A 19112-nucleotide genomic window follows, 5' to 3' on the forward strand; every position below is an offset into this window, starting at 1 on the left:
GACAAAATTAAAATGGGAGGAAGCACAGGGAGGTTTAGGAACACAGTAGGAGCTAGTTCCGAGAGCACAGGGGATGGGGACAAAATACTCTCCTTCTAGACCCCTACGTTCCTCTGGCACCAACTCTCTATGTGTTTAAAGCGTTTCGCTGAACAGAGAGCAGGAGGTTGCTTGCTTTCCTCAGCTGGATCCCTCTTTTGGAACAGCCTCCCCCTCCAACTGCATCTTGAGCAGGACCTTCCTAGGTTCCGAAAGCACCTCAAGACTCTCCTCTTTTCCTCCTCGTTCCCTTCTTCCCTCCTCTGCCAATCTCTGCTAATCTCAAAGTTGCTGTGATTGGTGTCTTGGACCCTTGTGTATCCTCAGGGCCCCTGACCATTCAGACCCAATCTCCCCAGCTTCTGACTACCTTCAGCACTTGCCTTGGCACACCCTCGGCAACAGAGAATTCCACTTTTCCACCCAACGTGGCTCCTGGCCACACAGCACTTAACATGCCGTGCACTTCATCCGCGGCTCACGTTTGAGCATGGACACCCAAGCACCTACCGCAGTGCCCTCTCCCTTGCTGCACTTGCACGTTCTGAATACTCACAAGGCATAGATGGTTTGGCCGCCCCTTCCCCCACTGTATTTTGTGTATTTTAATTGTACTGCAATCCCACATTCCCTCCCTGTAGCTATGTGGGCACTTTGAAACAATGTATTTGCTGTATAAGCGGCTAACAAGCAAACAATAAAAGGGTATTAGGAAGGACAGATAGAGCAGGGGGGAGAACATGGATGCATTTATAAACAAACGAGAGTAAATGAAAGAGGATATGGTATCCAAAAAGGGAGAAGAGATCGATCCCTTCCGATACAATTTATTAGGAAAGAACTGGGGCTGATACCGATGAAGACAACAGTTCAATGGAAAACATTAAAGGAATGGTTAGCCCAAAAAGTTTTATTGGCCAAAAAGATGGGCAATAATTAAAAAAAATATATTGGTACTTATTTTTTTGAAGTCCCTATGTAAACTTTTGCGAAAATGAAGCTCAAAGGGAAGCACATGGGGGCATCCATTTTGTGAAATGAATGCCCGCCTGTGCTTGCTTTTGCGGCACTAATGAAGGAAAAGCCAGCCAGCTGTAATAAACAAAAGCTACCACTGGGTGGCTTTTCCCCTTCATTGGTGCCGGGACTCGGAGGACGGAGACCGGAGACTACAGGCAGAAAAGCTGCAGCTGCATCTCGGTAAGTGCTATTTTGTTTAATAAAAATAAACACTAGCTGCGGTTTTTTTTTTCTAGGTTTTCCGGGCTGGAACTGCAGCTTTAAAAACATTGTATTTATGTTTGCGGTAGCTTTTGAAGCTACCGCAAACATAAATACAATGTTATTCTGTTTGAAAACGCTGCAGTTTTTCTTTCCAAGTTTCTCAGGCTCCTCCGAGCGGGAGGAGCCTGAGAAACTTGGAAAGAAAAACCGCAGCGTTTTCAAACACAATAATTCTCTCTCTTGAACTTGGCTCAGCCCAGTGACTGCATTGTGCTACTCTGCCCCGCTGTTGCTACTCTGTTCCCATCCCCTGCTCCCTCGCCCCCCTCTCTCGCTACTTCAAACATGCCACTCTCCGTTTCTCCTATCTTCTCCAATTGCTTCTCCATCAACTATCCTTCCGGGGGGCGTGGCTTAGGCACTATGGAGTAAGACGTGTGTCCATGAGCTGCTCCGATCGATCCGACATGATCCTAGATAAACAATGTGTCCACTGAACTGAAACGAACTCTAGATGGGACCGTTACACACGTGAAGCCTCAGTGCCTGATATGGAATCCTCGGATTGTCGTACTTGGCTGTAATACCGATAGTAAGTTTGTATCGGAAATCTGAAATTGGATACAAGATGGCCGGCGGGGCAAACAAAGGACGCCACTCCCATTGAAACGAAACTGAATGGGAATGCGAGCCGAGCACTAGAAGAGAGAGACTGATCACTGAAAGTGGAAAGCCTGCGTGCGATTGACATATGGGTCTGTAATACTGAAGCTGCGGACAACGTGAACATAGTGAGTTGTTCCCTGCCCCGATCTCAATAATAGGCCTGGCGGGAGCGGCAGTACCCGGAAAACTGGACACTCTGTAAGGGGGTTGGAGGAAAGCAACGCGACCCCCCCCACCCCCGGTGACACTAAGTGGTGTGTGCACTAACTCGAAGGAGGTCGTGAATACGGGGAGCCGCCCGTGCCCTCACTCAATGTAAGAAACTGTTGCGGTGGAGCGGAGCGCTATGGGAGGCTTGGCTACCTGCAGCCATATGTAGAGAGTAGCCAAACCTGGCCGCAGTACCGATAGCACGACTATCGGAAATTGCAACTGAACGAAAATGGCCGGCGGGACAAACAAAGCCTGCAATCACCTCCGAAATGTAACGAAACGAAAGCACAGCTGCCTGGATGAGCCGTGCGCGGTGCAGCATGTGTAAGTCAATATGCTGCATTGAAAAGACTGAGGTTGCGAACAATCTGGCCAAATAACGGTGTCCCCCACTCTAATCTCAATAATAGGTCAGACTGCAGGGCAGGAAGGGCAACGTTGCCCGGAACTATACGACTGGGTGGAGGAATTGAAAGGGATCGGCACTAACCATTTAGCCCCCAAGAAACACTTCAGGAAGGGTGCGCACTGCTGTTAGGTCACAGAGAGGCTACAGCTATACCACGCAGTGACCCAGGGTGTTTTCGCTGCATAGAGCACTGCCGCGGTCGTGGTGGCTGGCGGTGCCCCGACCCAAGATGGCGGACATCTAGAGAGAACAAAGGGGTCCACAAGAAAGAACTGTGTTGGCCCGCTACGCGGAAGATCGGCGCAGACAAAGTAGCAGGGCAGTGGGAGCACGGACACGGCCCCGATGCGAAGTGTGCGCTTGTGGCCAGATAAGGACTGTAATGTGGTGAGTGGCATCGAGCAGTGCACAGAACGGGCGGTGGAAGGTCCGGAGACCCGCTGTTCGTTTGACCCCACTAACAGCACCCAAGACGCACTGCCACGCGATGCCTGCAAGGCGCACATGCAGGGCATCGCTTGCCTTGCAGAATGAGCGTGCTGTGCCTCCAGCCTACCCTCAGAGGCTGCCGGAGCAGCGGCGGAGGGCTCGGCAGCCGCAGCATACGATAAGCAGGGGCCAGGACTGGCGTGGCGGGCACAGCACTGTATCGGTGCCTCGGCCTGCAAACAGGGACAGAAGGCGGGCCCCACGCTTTAACCCATCGGAAGCCGCGGTCTGGGAAGTAAAGGAGCCGTGTGGAAATATACAGTGGGATCACGGACATGTAGGGTTGACACTGCCAGCAAACCTTGGTAGTGGATCCACGGACCAGAGGAGAGACCCACGTTGGCAACAAGATACGGAGCCGGATTGCCCTACGAATTGTCATCCATAGGTGCCTCATATGGTTGGCTGGACAGCACTGGAGCCAGTGACACCACACCACCCAGCAAACTGGGCAGTCAGCAGAGCCGGCGAGAGCACGCCACTGCACTGAACCTGGGTGTGCAACATACCACAATAAGCTGCCTGAGGTTGTGACGGCGGGGGGCAGGGCTTGGTCCTTGAGGACCAGCACCGATGTCCACAGTGCTGTGAGCAGTGAGGTGTGGGTAGCGAGAGGAGCATCTGACGCACCTGAGGCCCAGCAGAGTCAAAGTAGAGAACCATATGGTCACATGGGAGAGCACAACCCATTCCCGCGGCTAAGAAATAGTCCTGGGACACTATTGGAGCAATTCCCCCTGGGCCCAAGCGCTAACAGTAGTCTACCCCTGACGGGGCCAGCAATCATAAGTGAGGGGGCTCACCCACAAATCCAGCTGCAGCGAAATGTCCAATAAGCCTCCAAGACTGAAGAGCAAACAGCATACACTAGACCGTGCACAACATGCGGCCCGCCATGCTCTTTTGTCCGGCCCGCGAGGCACAAAGACTTTCCTAATGGAGGGCGGCCCGCGGCCGCCCTCCATTAGAAAAGTCTTTGTTGTCTTCCGGGCCGGACAAAACACTGGCCCTCATTGGCTCAGCACACACACGCACCACGTCGCTCCTACGAGCCACGTAATGCGTGTGTGCTGCACCAATGGAGGGCCAGCACTACGGCTGGCGTGGCCCATAAGGCTTGATGCCGGAAGGCATTTCAGCCTTGGACCACGCCAGCCGTAGTACGAGTCCAGCGTTCCAGCTTACCTGCCGCTTACCTGCCTGCCTTCCAGCACGTCTCTGGTAAGTGGTCTGTTTGTGTTTGTGTGTCGGGTCTGTTTTGCTTTGTTTGTGTGTGTATGTTGCGAGGGGGGGGGGGGGGTCGGATGTTTGGATTTTAATGTTTTTTGTGTGTATGTTGAGATGCGGGGGTGGGGGGGTGTCGGATGTGTGTCGGATGTTTGGATTTTAATGGATTTTGTGTGTATGTTGAGATGAGGGGGTGGGGGGGTGTTGGATATGTGTCGGATGTTTGGATTTGAATGTTTTTTGTGTGTATGTTGGGGTGGGGAGGTGTTGGATGTGTGTCGGATGTTTGGATTTGAATGTATTTTGTGTGTATGTTGAGATGCGGGGGTGGGGGGGTGTCGGATGTGTGTCGGATCTGTATGAATGTTTGGATTGTAATATTTTGTGTGTGTATGTTGAGATGCGGGGGTGGGGGGGTGTCAGATGTGTATGAATGTTTGGATCTGAATGTATTTTGTGTGTATGTTGAGATGTGGGGGTGGGGGGGTGTTGGATGTGTGTCGGATGTTTGGATTTGAATGTATTTTGTGTGTATGTTGAGATGCGGGGATGGGGGGTGTTGGATGTGTGTCGGATGTTTGGATTTTAATGTTTTTTGTGTGTATGTTGGGGTGGGGGGGGTGTTGGATGTGTGTCGGATGTTTGGATCTGAATGTATTTTGTGTGTATGTTGAGATGCGGGGGTGGGGGGGTGTTGGATGTGTGTCGGATGTTTGGATTTTAATGTATTTTGTGTGTATGTTGAGATGCGGGGGTGGGGGGGTGTTGGATGTGTGTCGGATGTTTGGATTTGAATGTTTTTTGTGTGTATGTTGGGGTGGGGAGGTGTTGGATGTGTGTCGGATGTTTGGATTTGAATGTATTTTGTGTGTATGTTGAGATGCGGGGGTGGGGGGGTGTCGGATGTGTGTCGGATCTGTATGAATGTTTGGATTGTAATATTTTGTGTGTGTATGTTGAGATGCGGGGGTGGGGGGGTGTCAGATGTGTATGAATGTTTGGATCTGAATGTATTTTGTGTGTATGTTGAGATGTGGGGGTGGGGGGGTGTTGGATGTGTGTCGGATGTTTGGATTTGAATGTATTTTGTGTGTATGTTGAGATGCGGGGATGGGGGGGTGTTGGATGTGTGTCGGATGTTTGGATTTTAATGTTTTTTGTGTGTATGTTGGGGTGGGGGGGTGTTGGATGTGTGTCGGATGTTTGGATCTGAATGTATTTTGTGTGTATGTTGAGATGCGGGGGTGGGGGGGTGTTGGATGTGTGTCGGATGTTTGGATTTTAATGTTTTTTGTGTGTATGTTGGGGTGGGGGGGGTGTTGGATGTGTGTCGGATGTTTGGATTTGAATGTATTTTGTGTGTATGTTGAGATGCGGGGGTGGGGGGTGTTGGATGTGTGTGGGGGTGGGGGTTTGGGTCTGTATGTTTGCATGTTTGAGAGTGTGCTGAGTTGGGGGGTGGGGGTTCGGGTCTGGTTGGGTGCTTGTGTGTGTGTTCCTATTTGGGGGGTGGGGGTTTGGAGTTGGGGGGTTCGGGTCTGTATGGGTGCATGTTTGTGTCTGTGCTGAGTTGGGGGTGGGGGGTTCGGGTCTGTGTGTGTGCTGAGTTTGGGGGTGGGGGTTTGGGTCTGTATGTTTGAGAGTGTGCTGAGTTGGGGGGTGGGGGTTCGGGTCTGGTTGGGTGCTTGTGTGTGTGTGCTGATTTGGGGGGTGGGGTTTGGAGTTGGGGGCGTGGGGGGTTCGGGTCTGTATGGGTGCATGTTTGTGTGTGTGTGCTGAGTTGGGGGGGAGTTCGGGTCTGGTTGGGTGCTTGTGCGTGCTGATTTGGGGGGTGGGGGGTGGGGGTTCGGGTCTGTATGGGTGCATGTTTGTGTGTGTGCTGAGTTGGGGGTGGGGGGTTTGGGTCTGTGTGTGTGCTGATTTGGGGTGGGGGGGTCGGGTCTGTATGGGTTCATGTTTGTGTGTGTGCTGATTTGGGGGGTGGGGGTTTGGAGTCTGTATGGGTGCATGTTTGTGTGTGTGCAGAGTTGGGGGTGGGGGGTTCGGGTCTAGTTGGGTGCTTGTGCATGTGTGTGCTGATTTGGGGGGTGGGGGTTTGGAGTTGTGGGGGTTCGGGTCTGTATGGGTGCATGTTTGTGTGTGTGCTGAGTTGGGGGTGGGGGGTTCGGGTCTGTGTGTGTGCTGATTTGGGGTGGGGGGGGGTCGGGTCTGTATGGGTGCATGTTTGTGTGTGTGCTGAGTTGGGGGGTGGGGGTTTGGGTCTGTATGTTTGCATGTTTGAGAGTGTGCTGAGCTGGGGGGTGGGGGTTCGGGTCTGGTTGGGTGCTTGTGTGTGCGTGCTGATTTGGGGGGTGGGGGTTTGGAGTTGGGGGGGCAGGGGGTTCGGGTCTGTATGGGTGCATGTTTGAGAGTGTGCCGAGTTGGGGGTTCGGGTCTGGTTGGGTGTGTGCTGATTTGGGGGGTGGGGGTTTGGAGTTGGGGGGTGGGGGGTTCGGGTCTGTATGGGTGCATGTTTGAGAGTGTGCTGAGTTGGGGGGTGGGGGTTCGGGTCTGGTTGGGTGCTTGTGTGTGTGTGTGCTGATTTGGGGGTGGGGGTTTGGAGTTGGGGGGGTGGGGGTTCGGGGCTGTATGGGTGCATGTTTGTGTGTGTGCTGAGTTGGGGGGTGGGGGTTTGGGTCTGTATGTTTGCATGTTTGAGAGTGTGCTGAGTTGGGGGGTGGGGGTTCGGGTCTGGTTGGGTGCTTGTGTGTGTGTTCCTATTTGGGGGGTGGGGTTTGGAGTTGGGGGGCGGGGGGTGTTCGGGTCTGTATGGGTGCATGTTTGTGTGTGCTGAGTTGGGGTGAGGGACATGGGGCATAGTGTTTGGTTGGGGGTGAGGGGGCCATGGGGCATAGTGTTTGGTTGGATGTGAGGGGGCCATGGGGCATAGTGTTTGGTTGGGGGTGAGGGACATGGGGCATAATGTTTGGTTGGATGTGAGGGGGCCATGGGGCATAATGTTTGGTTGGATGTGAGGGGGCCATGGGGGATAGTGTTTGGTTGGGGGTGAGGGACATGGGGCATAGTGTTTGGTTGGGGGTGAGGGGGGCAAGGGGCATAATGTTTGGTTGGGGGTGAGGGGGGCAAGGGCCATAGTGTTTGGTTGGGGGTGAGGGGGCCATGGGGCATAGTGTTTGGTTGGGGGTGAGGGAGCCATGGGGCATAATGTTTGGTTGGGGGTGAGGGGGCCAAGGGGCATAGTGTTTCACTCCAAGAGTGAACCCAATAATAAAGCTAAAACAGGCACAGTTGGGAGATGTTCATTTTTGGCTTTTTGAGGAAACCTGACTCAATGAAGGCCATACTCCTCTTGGGCAACCCAAATAGCAAACTGTAGCAGTCCAAAATAACGGCATGTCCAATCTAGGGTCAATAAAATATATATAAGTTAACTAAACATGCGAGATACAAAAACTAAATAGAAATAAATTATAACAATGGAAAATGTGTAGTACAAAATGTAAGTTTGAAATGCAAATAAAAATCGTTACCCCTCAAAAACATTCTTTTTCCATGTGTTTAGTAGAAATTGGGGGTTTAAAAAGCCTCCTGCCACGCCCCGCCTACCGCCCCGCCCACATTTACTTTTCGGCCCACTATAGCCCTCATGTAAGGTACTTTCAGCCCTCTGTCAAAATCAGTTGTGCACCCCTGCACTAGACGAATATGCCAGGACACCTCCTGGCCCGGAAGGAGTTAGGAGCAAAGACAAAGCACTAGCTGGAGGTATGGCTGCCATGGGTACGAACCAGGGAGGTCGTTGCAGCGATTGCCGATTTGAAGGTGGCTTGGGAGACCAAGCTTGAACTGGCTATGACGGAATTAAAAACAGCGCTGGATCTCAAGATTGGGGTGGTGCAGGAGGAAGTGAATCTGCTCAGACAAGATGTCAGGACACTGGCGGAGCGCACGGAGAACCTTGAGAAAGAGGCGGGCCCGATGCAGGAGATCACTGGAGGAGCCTTATCCCAGGGATTTGCAGTAGAAAGAGCGCATAGAGTCCTGACGAGGAGGCCGCCACCGGGTAATCCGCCTATGCTGATGATCGCCAAGATCCTCAATTATCGGGATCGAGAAAGAATCCTTGAACATTTTCGCAAGATCAAAACAATAAAACGAGGGGCAGCAAATATAACTGCCTACCCGGACTACACCCTGCAGGTGCAACTGAGCCGTATGAACTTTGGGTCTGTCAAGAGGAGGTTGCGAGAAGCGGGCCACAAGTATATGTTGCTCTACTCGGCAAGGCTGAAAGTTTTTCATAAAAACAAAACCTTGTTCTTCGATACTCCGAAGACGCGATGGAATGCCTCGACACGCAGGGCTGCCCCCAGGAGCTGGACATCCAGACAGGAGATGGAGGAAGCAGAGACAAGTAATGTATTGAGGGGGCACCTGGAGGTGTCGGGACTTAAGACTATGGGACTTGATTATAGTCATTGGCGCAACTTGATGGTGGGCATGTTCAGAGGGCACTAAGACTATTGCTTGGTAAGGGAGCCTCTGGGTGCTAGTCTTTCTACCCCCACTTAGAGTTTAGTTAGGTGACACCCTGCTGGGTTCTTAGCTTGGGATTCCGAGGTAGGACCAAACGCGGGGACGCCTGAGATCCAGGGATGGAGCTGGGGAGTTGTTGGGGTTAGGGTAGGAAGGGGAGGGGCTTGTGTGCAGATGTTGGGGGAAGGGTTGGGAGGTGGGAGTTTAGGGTGTTTTTAGTTAAGGGGTGTTTGAAATGGGGGAACGAACCTATACAGACTGGATTGGAACTTAGAGTTAGACTGCACCTGCGGGAGGAGGAATGGTATTCGTACGGGCCATGGGAGACCTGAAAATAGTTACGTGGAACGTACGGGGGCTCAACAGTTATTTAAAGAGGAATAAAGTTATGTTGTACCTGCGTAGGCAAAAAGTAGATATTGCGCTGCTGCAGGAAACCCACCTTACACGGGAAAGGATGGAAATGATTGCCGGGAAGTGGAAGGGAGTGTTGGTAGGCTCATCATTCTCTGCTTATGCGAGAGGAGTGCTTATTTGGGTGGCGCCACATGTCCCTTTTCAGCGATTGCAAGTGGTAGCTGGGACAGATGGGAGGATGATTATACTGAGGGGACTGGTGGAAAATAGGGAGATAAGTATAGTCAATACGTATGCCCCAAACCAGAACACAGAGGCGTACATTAGAAAATTGTGTGCTAATCTAAGCGCATGCGTAGGAAGTGTGGTGATCTGGGATGGGGATTTCAACTGTGTACTGAACCCTAGGGTAGACAGGTCAGATGGGAAGATGAACAGACCGACCCCTGCTGCCAAAGCGCTACGGACATTGCTGTGTGACTTTGGCTTGGAGAATGCATGGAGAGTGAGACACCCCCAGGAAAGGCAATATTCAAATTATTCTGCCCCACAGCAGTTATCGACGAGGTTGGATTATGTCTTCACTTCACCTGATATGATAGCAGAGATTACAAAAATAGAGTACAAGGCTAGGGCCCCGTCGGACCACTCGCCCCCGATTCTCGAATGGCAATATTGCCCCCCGCGAGCGAGGATCCCAACATGGCGGCTACGAGCGGAAGCATTGAGAGACCCCTTCTTTAGGGAGGGCTTGAGGGAGGAGATTGCACATTATTTTGAAACAAATACTGGGAGTGTGAACTCTGCGGGAATACTATGGGAGGCTTTTAAAGTTGTGATGAGGGGAGTAGCCATAGCATAATCTAAAGGTCTACAAGGCGGGATTTTAGCTGAATTACAGGAGACAGAAGAAAACTGGAAGAGGCTTTAAGGGGCGAAGATGATACAGCAGAGAAGTTAGAATTGACACTCAGGCTACAGCAAAAATGCGCAGAATATTGGGATAGATTATGTAACCTCAATTATAAAAAATACGTAGAGAGACAGCATGCGGGAGGTGATAAACCGGGCAGACTTTTGGCATGGTTATATAAGAATGAGACCCCCAGAGTCACAATTAGGACCATAGAGGGGGAAACGGTAGCGCAGTAGACACCCAAGAGGGAGTTAATCAGACATTTGTGAACTATTACAAGGCATTATATGGGGACGATGGTGAGAGTAGTCACGTTATGATGGTAGAAACGCTGGAGGACATAGGGTTGCCCAAGATAAGTGAGGAAGAGAGAGAGAGGAACTAGATGCACCAATTACCTTAGAAGAACTTGGGGAGGTGGTGAGGCAGTTGCCTACTAGCAAAACTCCGGGGGACAGATGGACTCCCAAGTTAGTTTTATAAAGTATATATGGAAGAGGTCCTTCCCCCGCTGCTAGAAATGTTCAATGAAGCGTTCGAGATGGGAAGCCTACCAGAGTCACAGAGAGGCCATCATAATACGGCTTCCCAAACCTAATAAGCCTGGGCACAGCTGTGGCTCCTATAGACCCTTGTCAATGCTGAATCAAGACAGTAAGATATGGACTGCTGTTTTAGCAAATAGACTGAAGAAGGTTATTGGCAAACTAATACACCCGGAACGGGCTATGTCCCAAATAGAAATATTACAAATAACCATAGACTACTTCAAAGAATTATTGAGAGCGGCAGCGACAATGATGATGAAATGGCAATTGTGTCTTTGGACGCGATTAAGGCCTTCGATTCAGTTAAATGGCCATGGCTGCTTGCAGCCCTGGAATGCTACGGGTTAGGGCCTGGATATGTAAGGTGGGCCAAAATATTATATAGTGAACCGCTGGCTAGGGTTAAGACAGGATCTGTGATATCGGGAAGGTGGCAGCTCAGCAAGGGCACCAGGCAGGGTTGTCCATGGTCTCCAATGCTCTATATATTGGCCCTGAAACCTCTAGCAATATACTTGAGACAGCAATATGACACCATAGGCATCGAGGTGAAAGGGGAGCGACATCTGATCTCTCTATATGCAGATGACATGCTACTGTACTTGCGATACCGAGAAGACAACCTCCAGTACATGTTAGAAGTGATGGAGAGTTACGCTAAGTTATCCGGCATAGCGGTGAACCCCCAGAAGTCCAGTATGTTTCCATTAGGGGGGTACATGGGGATTCCACCCGAGAGATTGCCTGTATTACAAGTACCATGGGCGGTTGCACATTTCGGTACTTGGGGATAGACATATACCACACTGTGGAAAAGGAGCATATGCGCAACACAGAAGTAGCCATTGGAAAAATTGAGAAGTGCATGCAATTCTGGGCAACGTTGCCCTTGGCAATGATGGGGCGGGGAGCAATGCTAAAGATGGTGATTCTGCCAAGGCTTTTACACTACTTTGGGAATATACCGTACCTGATTCCCAAGAAGTTTTTCACCAAACTGAATAGCATGTGTAGGGATTTTTTATGGCATGGCACACGGAATAGAGTGGCGCTGTGGAAACTACAGAATTTTCTAGACAGAGGAGGGATAAAATTGCCTAACTATGAGGTGTATTACGTGGCAAGCCAGTTGCAATAGGTTGCCAAATGGCTCTCTGATGAAGAGACCTCGGAATCTAGGTTATTCGGGCGCGATTGTGCACCATTTTACCTGAAAGAGATGATGTGGGTGCCTAGGGCGGAAATGATGGGGCTCCCTAAGATGGTGCTACTAGGGTGGAAGACGTGGCGTAGGGCATGCCAAATGATGGAGAACCCGCCCCCATGCTCTCCGCAGGTACCACAGGTTGCATTAACAGGGGAAGATGTGCAGCTGCGAATGATAATCAGGAACCACTGGGAACCGGTTGGGGTGGCAACAATGGGTGACATTTGGCGGGAAGGCTCTAGTATTGCTTTTGAGGGGCTGCAGGAAGAAACTGGGTTGCACGAGGGCCAATATATTACACATTATAGAATGGTGCAGAGGATTAAGAAAATATGGCCTGAAACTGTGCTGGAGGAGGAATCAGATGCCACCACAGACTTGATTTACGACATAGCAGAAGGGGGCCACAAGATTTCCAGAATATATGAAATGCTGATGTTTAAAGTGGGAAACGAGGTCACGCAGTTGAGGTTGGATTGGGAAACGGAAGTTGGAGCCCCGATGGAGGATAGGATGTGGGAACGGGCGCCGGGATATCATAAGGTGTCTAGAAATGCGAGACTGAAACAGATTCAACTGTATATAACGCATAGGGCATACACGACACCTTGGAGGATATCAAGGTTTGATAACGCAGGACGGCAGGCATGCCCCAAGTGTGATGAGGAGAACGCGGGCATGGTGCATATGTTCTGGTCATGCCCGGTAATAGAAAGCTTATGGAGCGAAGTGAAACTTGAAAAAAAGGGGGTCAAGCTTGTAGTGGACACAGTGTGGGCCTGTTTGTTGGGAGGGTTCCCAAGATCGCAGAAGCTCAAGCATGCGAGTAAGCTGAAGGATCTGGCTTATGTGCTGGCGAAAAGGAGAATTGCCATGGGATGGAACACATGCCACATGCCAAATGTGGAGGTGTGGTGGAGAGATTTGCAAAAATGGGCAGAAGCAGAAACCATGGTGTGGCAAGAAGCGAGCAACGCAGGGGGGTTGGGGGGGAGGATGAGACCGAGTCCCTGATGGCCTGGAAATCATTGATAGCCGAGCTGTTTGGGTCAATAGGAGACCCGGTAGAACCTGAAGAGGGGGAGACCGTACCACAGGATGCAGAAACAGAATGTTTCAAGTAATAGACTCGTAAAAGGGGGTGGGAGAAGAGAAGTAGTGGCTAGAAGTTAAGAAAGCGTAATGAAACTGTTGAAATATGCACTGTTTGTTTGGTTTGTATTGTTTGGTTTTGTTTATAACTTAATAAAATGTTTCAAAAAAAAAAATAACTATCCTTCCCTTCTCAACAAGTCTGGCAGGAAGAAGCTCAAAAAGGACATTTTAGTCTCTAACCCTGGTCTCCCTATCGCTGACACCTATACCAGTGCTTCCTCCAGACAAGCCCTCACTGACATCCTCTTTGTCGTTCACTCGCCTGGCCTATGTACTCTTCATATGGTCTCTGTGCCCTCTCCTTTCTCCTCCTCTCCCATTAATGGGGGCACCCTTTGGGATGCCCTGCGTGCTCCCTTCGACTCCTCTAAGATCATCATTAATGACTCCTCTAAGATCATCATTAATGTCTACCTGAATGGCACCTTCTCGGTCAACCTCCTCCTCTGACAGGCGCTTTCTACGCCTCAAACTTCCCTTCTTCTCCACCTAACCCCTCTCTCCCACCTCCGGCTTCCTTGCCTTCCCCCTCAGCTACATCCTTGGCTACCTTGCCCTCTCCTCTTTCCTCTCCTGTCCCCCCCGGGCTCCTTCTACACCTCCGCAGGGCGTACCTCTGATTTGTACCCCACCCCAGAAGTCCTTCAAGGGTGGCAACCTTCTCCATATTGCCACTCTCAACTCTCGCTCAGCCGTCAAACACTCCTCTGAGATCTGTCGCCTCCTGGAAGAACTTTACCTCAATGTCCTCGGTCTCACTGACACATGGTTCACGGCCAGCTCTGTCACAAGCTTTGACACTCTCCTTCCTGGTGGCTACAAGATCCTCTCGGCACCCAGATCCACCCGGTGCGGAGGAGGAGTAGTCCTGATATTCCCCGAGTGGATTTCTGCTTCTGTAATTCAATGCAGACCTACTCCTCTTTCAAATACCTTGTCTGCAAGCTTTCTCGCTCTCCTGGCCACTCTCTTACCGTGGCTACTATCTATCGGCCACCTGGTCCTTCCTCTCCCGAGTGGGCGGACCTCTCCTCCTCCCTCCTGGCCTCGACCACTCAACTTCTACTTCTTGGAGACCTCAACATCCATCTGGATACTCCCTGCTCCTCCTCTGGTCTCTTTAGTGACCTCTACGATTCTCCCTCTCTATCCTCCCCTCTGGCACGGCTCACTCTGCATGGCGCACGCTTGATGTTCTGATTTCCTCTGACCTCCCCCTCTGCATCCCTCTGTCCACTCCTCTCTCATGGAGTGATCATTCCCTCCTTTCCTCCGGAGTGATCATTCCCTCCTTTCCTCCCATCTCTCCCTCGCTACCCCTCAGGCCAAGCCAACTCCAACCCTGCCACCTACGTTCTCGGTCATCCAACCCATGAAGCGTGTGTCAGTTGAGGCTTTCACCGACACTTTCTCTCCCCCTACTCCTCCTCTTGCTGACACTCCCCCTAATACAGCCCTTTCCATGCTCTACTCTTTTATCTCTGATACTCTGGATGTTCTTGCCCCTGTCACGAGGATCCGCTTGGAGCCCAAAGCAAAGCTCAACTCTTGGTATGACTCCGACCTAGCCACCCTTAAAGTGCAGGGTTGCTGAGAGGAAATGCCAGGCTTCCTCTGCATCCTCTGACAAACTGGCCTGCCGCCCGCTCCAAAGGCAATATCGCCTCCTTATCCAAACTAAGAAGAGAGCCCACATCCAAGCCAGCGTCTCTGCAGCTTCTAAGAACTCAGCCGAACTTTTCATAATCTGCTAAGAGCTGGCCAACCGTGCTGCAGTCTCTACCTCGCCTGTAGCCTCCTAGGCCCTCTTTATGCCCTTGCCTCTCACTTCTTCTCTAAAACCGAGGACATCCTGTCCACCCTCTCATCCTCTCCACCTCATCCCCCTTCTGTAGCCACCCCCCAGCCCCATCCATCCCTCTCTTCCTTTCCTCTTTTCTCCCCCAACGAGGTTTCTAGACAAGTCCGATCTATGTCTCGTAAAAACAGGTTCTTCCCTGATCGTCTAAAACCATCAAGGACCACATTGACACCCTCAATCCTGCTCTGGCCGACTTCTGCAACCACTCCTTCTCCTCTAGAGCCTTCCCCTCACCTCTGAAGCACTCCCTTGTACACCCTCTTCTAAAGAAACCCAGAGCCGACCCTCATGCCCTGCTAACTATCGCCTGATCTCCCATCACGCCTTTCTATTGCAAAGTCTTGGAAAAGCTAGCCATCTCCCAGCTTAATCTTCACACTGACTGTTAGTTGTCTCCATGACCACCAGTCTGGCTTTAGCGTTGCCAGAAGCACAGAAACTGCTCTCCTGAATATCCGTGAAGACCCGCTCTCCAACTTTGGCTCCAACATCCCTTCTGTCCTCATCCTACTCAATCTCTCTTCGACACAGTCAACTATGCCATCCTGCTCAACCGTCTCCGTGACAACCCGGGTATCACTGGTCAGGCCCTGGCTGAATCGTTCCTCTCTGATCGACCCTCCCAGATCCAACTTGGATCCTTCCTTTCCTCTATCTCACATTCTACCTGTGGTGTACCTCAGGGGTCCAACCTCTCTACCTGGCTTTTCAACCAATACTTGGCACTAATTGCCCACCACATTGCCGCTCTCTGCTCCAACTTTCAGTGCTATGCGGATGACACCTCGCTCATTCCCTCTGCCACCTTTCTGCTATCCAGGAGTTGTGTGCATCCAATGATCTCTGCCTTAATGCCAGTAAAACTGAGAGATTCTCCTCATCGGCACACCTGCACCCTCCTTTCCTGACTCTCTCTCTGGCCTGCCTCCCTTGGCCCTCTTCCTGCACCCACCTGTGAAGCCAAGAACCTCTGGGTCATCTTCAACTCCACACACTCCTTTTCTCCTCACATCTCTGACGTCTCCAAGAAGTCAAACTACCAACTGCACCTCTTCTGAGGTATTCTTCCTTGCCTCTCCTTCCCCCAGAAGCGTACTGTTTCTAGAGCTCTGGTTCTCTCCAGGCTGGACTATTGCAACGGCCCCTTTCTAAATCTTCCTGCTTGTTCTCTCCGCCCTCTGCAACTCATCCATAACAAGACTGCAAGATTTGTCCTTGGCCTCAAGCCCTGGGATTATATCTCTGCAGCCCTGAAATCTCTTAATTGGCTCCCAGATGCTGCCAGGATTAAATTCAAGACCCTTTGCATTGTCCACATGGCTTTCTGGGGCCTGGGTCCAAAATACATTAAACTTTCCCTCCGTAAATACCTTCCTACTCTATCTCTTCACTCCTCCAGCTCCAACTCCCTCAGGGTCAGTCGCTTCTCCAGGCAATGAGTTGGCGGTAGATCTCTTTGCTCGGCCGGCGCCTCCCTTTGGAACAGCCTCCCTGCCACTCTGAAACATCTCGGTTCCGGAAGTACCTAAAGACCTTCCTCTTTGCTTCTGCCTTCAACCTTCTTCCACCCCTGCTGATCTGTCTGCTTCGGCACCATGCTCCTGATTACCCTCCGATTCCGGGCCCAGGTCCATACCTACCCCAGCCGCTCACCCGCACTGCCCCAGGCAACCCTTGCACTTGGGTCTGTATCTGTTACCCTACAGTCCCCTTACCTACACTTACCAGACACCCTTTGTCTGTGACCATAACCTGCACTGCCACCTTGCTGGCTGCACTACCTTTTGTTGTTGTATCCCGTGCTCAGCACTTTTCCATTTCTTCCCTTCTCCCTTACACTTTCCCCCTTCCCTCTCCCCTGCACTTGCGTGTTCCCCATGTCACTGGGCCTAGTAAGATCATTATTTTGCCCCCCCTTGCCTCATCGCGCTGTGAAACACTTGTGTATGAGCGTGATACAAATAAAATATATATCAATGGGTAGGGATCAGAAAGGCCTTCAACCTGTCAGTCGTTGGCTGGAGGATGTGATCACTTTGCAATACAAACTGGCTTTGGGGAGCCATGGAGCATTGGGGGCTGGGGGGAGATTCCCCTTCCAGAGGACGTGTAGGGGAATTCTATAAGGAGGATGGCTACCTCAGCGGGAGACGGAGGGGGGGCAAACAGGGCTTCACTCCAGGCGTCTGTAAAGCAGCTACCTGGGCATCACGCTCAAGGTTTCCATGTTCAAAGGAACACTACAGAATGCAACTGCCAGGACATTCATATCACACTTTTATTCAGGCTGTATTGGGAGCACCCTATCCTTGTTGGTGCACTGCAATGGACGGAGTAAGCTAATAAATCACCTTGTTGAGTGCCCAGCATTCAGTTGCATGCGTCAGATCAATAAAATATTTGGTATACTTGACATAAGCAATTACTGGGATGAGGTGGCGATTCTTTAATTGCCCCTAGTCATCGTACTTACGCCTGACTCGCCCTTCTATGCAGGGGCGGGAGAAATCGACCCACATTAGTGGGTCATGGTACAGGAATTGTAAGGTTTGGAAGGCAGTATCACACCTGCATGTTGGAGGTGGCCAGATATAAGAGAGAGTTTTGGAAAGTCTGGTGGGAAGGCAGAACGTCTTCAGTTGAGCAAGTTTAGTGACGAGGAAGAGCAGGACTAGGGTCAATGAAGTTAATTGGTAAGTTATTAAAAGATTACACTTGCTGCAATATTATTTCCCATGACATCACTTGTGCAAAGGTTACCCCCAAATGGTTCAATTCTCTCTCCCTCGACCAACCACAAGGCACCCCCCCAGTGATTTTAGAAGTTTGCTCGTCTGGCTCGAAATAGTCCACTAGACACAGTCCTGCCACAGAGAAGCCTCATCAAAGAAGGCCAAGCAGATTAGGGACATGTCCCTTCATTGGGACACGAATGGGGTTTCTCTGCTGCCCTCCTCCCCAGCCAGGATTCCGGGTATGATGTCTACCCACCTCTTGCTTTAATTCGCTTCTCCATCACATACAATAGAACACTGTATTCGCTCGTAGGTGGCAGAAAGGCGTACATACTAGACAATATGCAAAACAAAGTAATGATGGCTCAGTCAGCTCTCTGCACGTTATAGCAGCCTTTCTGACCAGCAGAAAACCTGAGGTGTACTCGGATTGATGGAGCGGGATGACAGCCAGAAAGCATAGACCGAAAGAGTGTCAGATGACAGAGGGACCGTTCACGAAAGAAATAATCATTCATCTGAAAGCCCTAGTCACTTGGAGAACACATGCATATAGTCTCACTATATGGAAGGGCTAGATTGCGGAAAAGCTGTACGTGCCAGGTCTGTAAAACGTGACTTCGGACTCCCCCTCCCAGCCCACTGCTCCCTTAAATGCTTGTCAAGTCCATTACCTACCCGCAGCTGCTGGCTGCCCCTCCACCGCGTATACACTCGGTTTTCGGCCTTGACAAGTTCCCTGTCACTCTTCCACCGTGCCGGTGTTTCAACTATTTTTGTCCGTCATCTGTGTGCACGTCCCAAAGGAAGTAGGAGGGGAGACTGAGAAAAACGAGCTCAGTTTCGTTTTTTATGTCTGCCTTTGTTGCTCAGTATAAGTTAAGCCGGAAGTAGTTGCAGCAAATGAAATCCATCGATAACATTAGAGTAGAACGTGGTTTCTTTTTTATTTATTTAATACGTATGCCCATAGAATAAGTTATCTCGAAATATGATCTTTTTGGCTCGTTTTGTTTGTCTTATATTATGTTGTAAGCGAGCATTTTTTTTAAAAACGGATGTCTTCCGTCCTGGACAGTAAGGTTTCCAATAACGCTAGATAAGCATCCTGCCACAAACTCACAGGGTCAGACGCACACAAAGAGGAGGAGGGCAAATCTAACTAAGCCTGCAGCTCAAACAAGGACGATCGGCTGTGAAAAGAAGCCAGAAGCAAGCCGAACCTAGAACGACTCTAACTGGTGGTATGAACGTTAACCTTACAACCAAAATTGCTTCATTAATTATGTCCTACCCGAATAAATGAACAAATCCTCGCGTAGGACTTTTTCTATGTTAAGACCAGAGGCTCGTATCCAGGGACGTCATTTGGGAGTCGCAACTGCTGCGAGTGCGACCCCTGAGGTTTTCCTTGCTACCATAACAAAAAAAAGATGTGTATTTAAACATAGCTCTCAACTCACACGCTTTTGGCGGGTGTCACCCGCCTTGTAAAAGGCTGACTCACCCGCCAAGCCTCCTGCACGCCCA

The 19112-nt window shown here is 50.8% G+C and overlaps 1 protein-coding gene across 1 annotated transcript in view; it reads right to left on the bottom strand.

The window, feature by feature from the left end:
• The window catches only part of C5PH7orf25 (chromosome 5p C7orf25 homolog), a 59359-nt gene extending 40953 nt beyond the window's left edge, over nucleotides 1–18406 (bottom strand). The window contains exon 1 of the mRNA XM_069613301.1: nucleotides 18261–18406. The gene's annotated coding sequence lies outside the window, so the exon portion shown is untranslated. The remainder of the gene's footprint in view (nucleotides 1–18260) is intronic.
• Between the last annotated feature and the right edge of the window lie 706 nt (nucleotides 18407–19112).

This window comes from Ambystoma mexicanum, chromosome 5p (genome assembly GCF_040938575.1).
Source record: "Ambystoma mexicanum isolate Mex_15411 chromosome 5p, UKY_AmexF1_1, whole genome shotgun sequence".
In the NCBI taxonomy this organism is placed as follows: Eukaryota; Metazoa; Chordata; class Amphibia; order Caudata; family Ambystomatidae; genus Ambystoma; species Ambystoma mexicanum.